We start from the raw sequence: 8,376 nt of genomic DNA, 5'->3' as shown, positions 1-8,376 counted from the left end.
ATGCCTTTTTTTATATTGAGCAATTTAGGTAAATTGGATCTCAGGAACTCACCTGAATCAAAATACGTCTTAAGACTCATTGAACGATTACATATTATCCACTAACATAATTCTTACATTGGCAGTGAAATTAAACTCATGTTTTTTTAGATTATAAGTTCGTTTCTTACCAACTGGACCAACATTTCTTAATAATATGTCTATTTGATGAAAATCTTCAAAAAAACCTTTGCTACAAAGTCACATATTTACAAAAACCAATAAGTTATTGAACAAAATTGTCGGAGTCTTTGAAATTTTAAGAAGTCAAGTCGTTAGTTTTGAACTTTTTTTTTCCTAATTATATATGATTTGTAGGGAGTTATGTGTATTTTAGCGAATTGAACTTTTTATTTTTTTAATATATCATCCGAAAGGTTTTTTCAAATTTTGCCACAGATAAAGAAATTAGTTATTTTCTTTTTTTATTATTATCATCATTGATATAAAGAACATAGTTGTTGCATCAAACATTACGTCTTGGACCTGAAGTCCAAAATCACCCAAGGATTAGGCCCAGCATATTTTGAAGCCCAAATATGGATAAATCCACTATGGTGCCCGTTGTGAAGAGCTAGACCAAATGACCCAAAAGCTCCTTATTTGACTACATTTGGATTTCCGTCAACGAAACCCGAGGGACAAATCTTTGTGAATCTGGTACGTAATTGATTCAATTATGGAATTATAAATGATCATTTATTCAATTGTATATAATAATCTATCTTTTTTAAGTTGCAGTTTTTCTTCTATATAATAAAAACCTTTTTTTAAAGTAAAGTATTTTAAGGTAAGCACAATTCACAAGATAGATTGTTAGTTAATTTTAGAGTTTTTTTTATATCTTTCTACACATTGTTAGTTGCCTAAGATTTTCTTAATATTTTTTTAAAAAAAATCATATGTATCTTTCATTTGAGGTGATCCTCTTTGAGGTGGATAGGATCATTATAAATAATAAAGTCCTTCCGAGTATATTTAATATAACTTCATATCTAAAATTATAATCGAGATGACTGGTTAAGCTGAAACAACATCAGATCACGCCAATTAAACTATGTAGTTAATGGTTAATATTTTCCTATTATTATACTTTACATAATATATTATCATATCTGTATCCCACTTTTAAAAATAATGATCATATGTACCTAATATTCTCCAATCTCCATGTACTTATGCAGCATAATTAACAATAGCAACGTGTTATAGCCAGTTGCTAAAGCTACCTAATAAGAGTACTGGACCTACTGGTATAACTCAAACTCTCCCCTTGAACTACTGAATTGCACGTTGCTACTTGCCTCCTCAACTATCTAACTCGCGCAGCATAAATTCATTACGTCTGGATAAGACATGTTAGGATGTCCCTTAAGGTAACCCCCTCTTCCAAATGTAAACAATTTAAGATAAGATATTTGACAATAATTAATGGCATCTCCCTCCTGAAAATGTACTTTCGTTCTATTTATCACTCATACTCAGAACTCATTTGATCTACTTTGCACTTTCATTCTACATAACACTCTAATCACGTATAGCTCATTTGGTATACTACGAAAATAAGTTTCATCGTAACATATTTTTAAAATAAATTTGTGATTGAAATTATTTTATTATGATAGAAGTGATAAAATTAGGAGGCATTCCTAATACTACCGACTAGGACATTAATTGCATGTTGGGACAGTTGAAAGAGACACACTTAGAGGATTATTGTACAAGCCTGAATTGTAAGGGTTCCTCAAAATTTTAATTTTCTCTATTTAAATATGACATCTCCAAGCTAATTTAGTTCTAAGAATAATTCACACGTATCTTCAACTACACAAGATGTAGTTTTGTCATTTAAGTATTCCGTATCATAGTCAAAATGCGTGTAATATGACAATGAGTAAAAGTTAGATTATAGTCTATCACTGACATATATTAGCTCACTCACCTTTCCAACAGGCTACTAGTAGTCAAAGTTTGGATGGCTAGAAATATTGATATTTTGGCATTGCTCAACCTCAAAGCATGCAAAGTCATGTTACTAATTTGATTGATTCCTGGTTCGGATCGCCAACAAAAAATTCTCAATATTCCGACAATGTAATCTCTTCCCATTCATACCCACTTTCAGCTTTCAGCTATCACCTTTTGGTTGCTCATTTCCTGTGGGCTTTGTTTTGTCGTTTACTTTCGTATATAGTTTGATGTGTAATGTGTTTATCTAATCTAAAGTATTGCCACAACCAGAAATATATCATATATGTAAGCCACAAAGTGATTGGCTCATGAAACATGTATATAACAACAGGAATTTAAACCTCGAAATATTTCATGACTTGGGAAGGGCCAATTATTGCATCAACCCAAATATGATTGGTTCCCCTTAATTTTTAGAAAGTTATTTGTTCTTTTCTCCATCTAACTATGTATCCATCTATGTGTACGTAAGACATGGAAATCAATCTTATTTTACTTTTGAAAAGTTGATAACACTTCCTTCTTTTCTTTTGAGTTGGAGCAAACGTAGAGAGATTGTACTTTAAATCATTTCACAATGCTTAAAATGTCATAATGGCAAACGTGTAAAGTATGATAAAGTAGATGAGAATCTGGTTAATTTGATAAGGAGGTACCCCTACGATTTCACTTGCAAAAGCAATTCTTTTTTGTGTATATTCTCCCTCCAATGAAATCATTTTGCTATAGAACGATTCCTTTTTACGATGGTAACCCAACGATTATTGTACTAATGCCGAAGCTTCTTTTTTGTCAATTAATCTCCATTTCATTTAAGTTATTGTTTTCACATAATTTCCTTTTATGCTATATGAAAAATTAGAGGTGACAAAATAAATTAATCGCTTATAGTTTAGTTCCCTAAATCATTATCATATAATAGTGGGGTCTTTATCCAATATTTCTCTCATGTCGTGAACAAAGAAACAGCCATGTCCTACACATGAATGGAGTCAGGATTTTATGTAAGAGGATCAATATAAAAAAATATGACTTATAAAAGAACATTTAAAATTTTACATGCATGATATTTATAAAAATTTTAAGATATAACTAAATGTTTTTTAGGAGCAAAAATAAATGTATAATTGTGTTAAGCACAAGAGAGATACTATTCACCAAATGTAATTAACACATAAGGGTCAAAGATCAGTATCAAAATAAGAAGGAACTAAAAAAATCAATTAAATCAAGTGAAAAGAAATTTTTATAGTCGAAACATATTATTCAAAAAATAATAATAATTAAAAAAATAGGTAATTGAATCACATAAGAAATATTTGGATTAACGAATCACATGTAATAAATATTTAGATAAATTAATTAAGTATAAATGAATCACCATGATTGTACGGGAATGTTATGTAATGTTGTTGAATGTTTTATTTGTTAAGTAGTCGTTATAATTTTTAACTCAAAAAACTTATACCATTTCCTCCATAATTTGGTGCTTAATACAAGTTGAAATAAAATCAAAGTTTTGATGACTAACATGAGATCTAGACGTCCTAGTAAGAGAATGAGTAAAGGTGTATGTGAGTTGGTTTGGGTTGGGTTTTATAAAATTTGTGATCCAACCAGTAATAGGTTAATTTGAGTTGATTTTTCAACAACAAAATTAAAACTCAACTCAACTTTGTTTGTAAACGATTTAGGTTAGGTTAGGTCAACAGGTCAAAACATGTATTTTTATCTTTTTTTTAATTTAATATTTTTTATAACCTAAATTTTTTATTAAATGAAATCTTAATACATTACTTATAATTGTTATGCTTAGTCAAATAGTGAAAGAAGATATCAATGGAGGAATCACATTGTTGTTATCATCATCACATAAGCTAACATAATATGTTAAACATGATTTAAAAATTAAAATATAATAAATAAATTCAAGAACCAGACCCATAAAGCCTAAACTCAAAAACTAAAACTATCACAACATAGTTTAAAAAATCCAATGTTCTCAAATAGTCAAAATGATTTAACTAAATCTAAAATGGTTTGAAACAATTTAAAAAACAAAATAAATGATCTACAATCAATAAGGAGTTGAAATCCTAATTTCGTAAGTGACCGAGTAAAATTGTGAGAATTGGGAAAAAAAAGATAATCTCACTCTTAGTTAATAAGTCTGATAATAATAATTAATTTTTTAAATTATATATATATATATATTATAAAAAGAAATAATAATTAATACAATTAACATGTCAATGGACTAGTTAGCAGATTAATGAGTCACAACATTAAAATCTATAATAACTCAAAACTAAATCTTAAATGGATTGAAATTTTGATCCAAATACAAAAAAAATTAAAATATTAAATTCAAATTATTTGAATTGACTTAAGTCAATTTGGTATTCATAAACATTTTTAAGAATGAGTGACTTAATTTGCTTGCTTTCTAACGAACTTAACCGAAAAGTTGGAATTTTGCTTGAATTTTTGCTTTCAAATATTCAAAATAAAATCAAACTGATAATTGTTATTGCATGTGCGATTCATAGTTGAGTTTGTGCGATTCAGAATTGTTAAATAGTCATTATTACTCCTTTATTTCCCCTGTTATTTGTATTCCTAACTTTTTTCTCTTTTCCATTAATTCGCCATCCTCTTCATGCTAATCTTTGTCCATTCCTCTTGGTTCGGCTTTCCAGTTTTGGACCATAATGTTCAAAAGAATCAATAATAATAGTATAACAATCTCAGCCGTTTTATTTTATTATAATTATAAAAAATAACGTATCAACAGGTTTTTATGTTGTTGGAGCATCAGTGGGAAAAAAATGTCCTATTGCAGCAAACTGGAATCATATTATATCTTCTTTTTTTTTCAAAATTACTGTTATATTACTCGCTGTATTTTTTTTTCTTATTTATTCTTTGTCTAAATATGCATATCGATTCATGTTTTTTTAGAGAATCGAGTCTTCGACTTGCCTAATATGCAATAAAACTGTTGAGAAAATTTAAATATAAACAAGCTTGATGTGAACAATAATTAATAAACAAAGTTAATTATTTTTTTAAGGAGAACAATATTTTTTTTAATTATAAGTAGTAAAACTCTTTCATTTAGAATTTAGCGTATTTGCATGTTCAATCATCAAACTTAAAATTAGACGTGATGGAAATTGGACAAATTTTGTATTATCATTAATAATAAAGCTTAAGTGAAATGTTTTTAGGTATTTTTATTAAATGTTAAAATTCTATCTTCCTAATCAACACTAACTTTAATCAATATTTATATTCATTTGGTGTGAATTATGATATTCTTAATCAAAAGTTAATGACTAATTCATCAAAATTCATTTAAAAGACTTATTTTTCAATAGATTTATTTTAAATGCATAAGTCAAAAATTGAACTCATGACCATAAACTTAAAACATTAAATTATCTATGGAACATGTCAAATTATTATTTATATTGGTTTTTATGATGTGAATTGCTGAAATAACATACATAAATGAGTTTTTATCTAACACTACTAGTATTTCATTGATAGCTTTGGTCATCTAGATTCTAGGGAAGGAAACATTGGGGTGGCAGCCTCAGCGTGTCGCGCGTGTGGGGTATGGCAAGGTATTAAATGTTAGAATAATGGGTCTTAAGACAGGCTAGAATGCTAGATATAGGTCCCTCTATGGCTGTATACAAACACATTGACTCCGAAACAGTGAAAAAAACATGAAGATGAAGGAATACAAAACTATTCGTATCTTTCTTAGCTTTACCATCCCCACATTGCTTAAACCTTCATTAAATAAATTTCTTTATCTGAAACAAATACCTTTTTCTTTAAGAGGAAGGACAATTCCCCGTACTAGCTTGAAACATTTTCGTACGTTAACTGTATAATTTCCACTCATAAAGTTAACAATAAGTATGCGCTCTTATTTCATAATAATGGTTTTGGTCCCTATATTGGTAAATGTGCTTTCACTTTTTTTGAAAGCAGAAAAATAATAATAATAACTCTGAATTTTGTTTCACGTTAGTCGTTAAGTAGATTTTTCTTAGCCAATTTCATTAAGGATCAATTCAGTAGACTAAAAAATGAAATAAAAATTTTAAATTAAAATAAAATATAAAAAATGTGAGTCTCAATTCTTTCTCTTTCTCTACAAACAAACTTATGGTGATGAATTGGCACATTAAATGCCACTATCTTCCAATAATCAATAACACAATTGAACAGAAACCCATATGCTTTTCACCTTTAAAGAGAAATTGCATGAACAAAGGTAAACTAACAGTTTCAATTTGGTATATTTAATTAAGTTCTCCTTCGTTTCCTTACCTGTGAGAAAGAAAATTTAGGCTAATTCTCTTTTCTTCTTCTTTATTTTCTCATATTATTCCAAGATTCTAAAAAAGGGATTTGAGTAAACTTTTTGAAAATATTAACTATGTGGATAAATAGAAGAGTGATATAAGAACATCGTTGTATAACCATTCCATGGGAAATTGCTATGAAATTTACCTAAACTCAGTTGCTACTAACTTTCTCCAAATTTCTTTCTTTTGTTTTCCCCCATTTTTCAAAATAATATATCGTTATCATAGTTAAAAAATTGTTGTTATATAAACAGAAAAACTTGAATCAACAATACGTCGGAGCTTGTTAACATAGCAACAACCACAACAAAAAGGCCACCACCCTGCGGCATTTGTTCTCTCATTTGGACCTTTCGGGTCTTGTTTCAATATTCTTAGCATTTTCATAAGTTGAAGCACACATTTTGCAATGGGGATAACAAGCAGAGAGTGAGAGTTTTTTTTTTTTAATCGACAAATGTTAAATGCTAATGGTTAATTATTATTTTTTGTTGATAATAGAAGGATTCAAATCACTTTCTTCTTTCTCCACCATCAAGTCAATCTTATAACCTCTGGAATGGAAACTAGGAACCCACCCTAGAGGATTTCGCCAATAAGGTTGTTATCCCATAATTCCAAACTTGTTGGTGAAGCAGTTGTGGGAAAGGTTGAGTGTTCCGACAATGGAGGAGAGAGCGGTGAGAAAAACTATAAAGAGAACCAAAGAGAAGTTCGGAGGAGAGGACGTTATTAAGCTGATGCAAAGGGATTTAGTTCCCTATTTGAGAAAATATTGCAACTTTGAATGCAGAGAGTGGAGTTTCTTCGTATTCTTTGTTCTTGTTTCTGTTTGGTTTGACACTTTGGGTGTGTCTGGGAGACAGAAGGGAAAGACAAAGAATGGAAAGGAGAGTTGAGGAGAGAAAAATAATAGGTTGAAGAAAAGGGTGAAAGAGGAATTGGGAAATTTTGTGTTTTTTTCTAAAATACTTTTATATAGATAAATGATATTTTTTGTTCTTAAAAATATAAATAGTTGATAATTTAATATCTGAAAAATGATTTTTTTTTAATTTAATCATCAAATATGAAAAAAGTGATTCTACCCAAATGCTTGTTATTTGTAATTGTAAATGAGGTTTCATGTGTGTGCTTACTAAGAGGGACTAAAATGCCCGGAGAAACTTTTGCTTTTTACAAATTTTTTCTCTTTTCATCTTCTATGAGTGAGACCGAGAACTCTGATGACCTCTATGCCGTCGTGACAGAGCATTTTTGTTATGTTATTTGAAGACGAAAGCCAACCTTTTGTGTTCTGTAATACATGCTAAGGTAAAACAACAAATACACTATATATATACCTTGTGTGTGACTCCTCCATGCCCTTTCATTTTGCCTCTCTTTCCACCCTTCACAACCTCTGACCTACTACCACCCATTCAACAACGACCCACGAAGCTCAAACAAGAGACTAAAGAAACAAAAATAATGCAACAACGTTATTGATGGAGAAGAAGATATAGAGAATGAGAGAGGAAGTAGTCGTTGGGGTTTTAAAGTTAAGGAGGAAGGGAGAGTATTGTAAAAGAAATAGAAACTTTCACTTGTGACAATTTAATCTATTATAAGCGTGTTGACAAGTTAGTACATTACATTCATGGCAACCTACTTACACACATGGAGTGTGAGAAACTCTCATGCATATCACATGTACACACATGCTAAGGATAAAAGTGTTCAGTTAACCAAGTGAAGAATTAATTTGTGGTATTTTTTTACATTCGAAAACTAAATTAATTTTTTTATTATTTATAGACTAAATTGTTCATATATTACACTAAAATGGTCATTTGTCCTACTACTTTTATTTTAGTCTTTTTTATGGTCCATGATGGATGGATAGATAGGTGACCCTTGAAATATTATACAAGATTTAATCATGTCAAATAATTACTTTTAATATATTACCTCTAGTCTTATATATAAGAAATAAAAGGTA

Source organism: Glycine max, chromosome 5, assembly GCF_000004515.6.
Source record: "Glycine max cultivar Williams 82 chromosome 5, Glycine_max_v4.0, whole genome shotgun sequence".
Lineage (NCBI taxonomy): Eukaryota > Viridiplantae > Streptophyta > Magnoliopsida > Fabales > Fabaceae > Glycine > Glycine max.
This window is presented reverse-complemented; position numbering follows the sequence as displayed.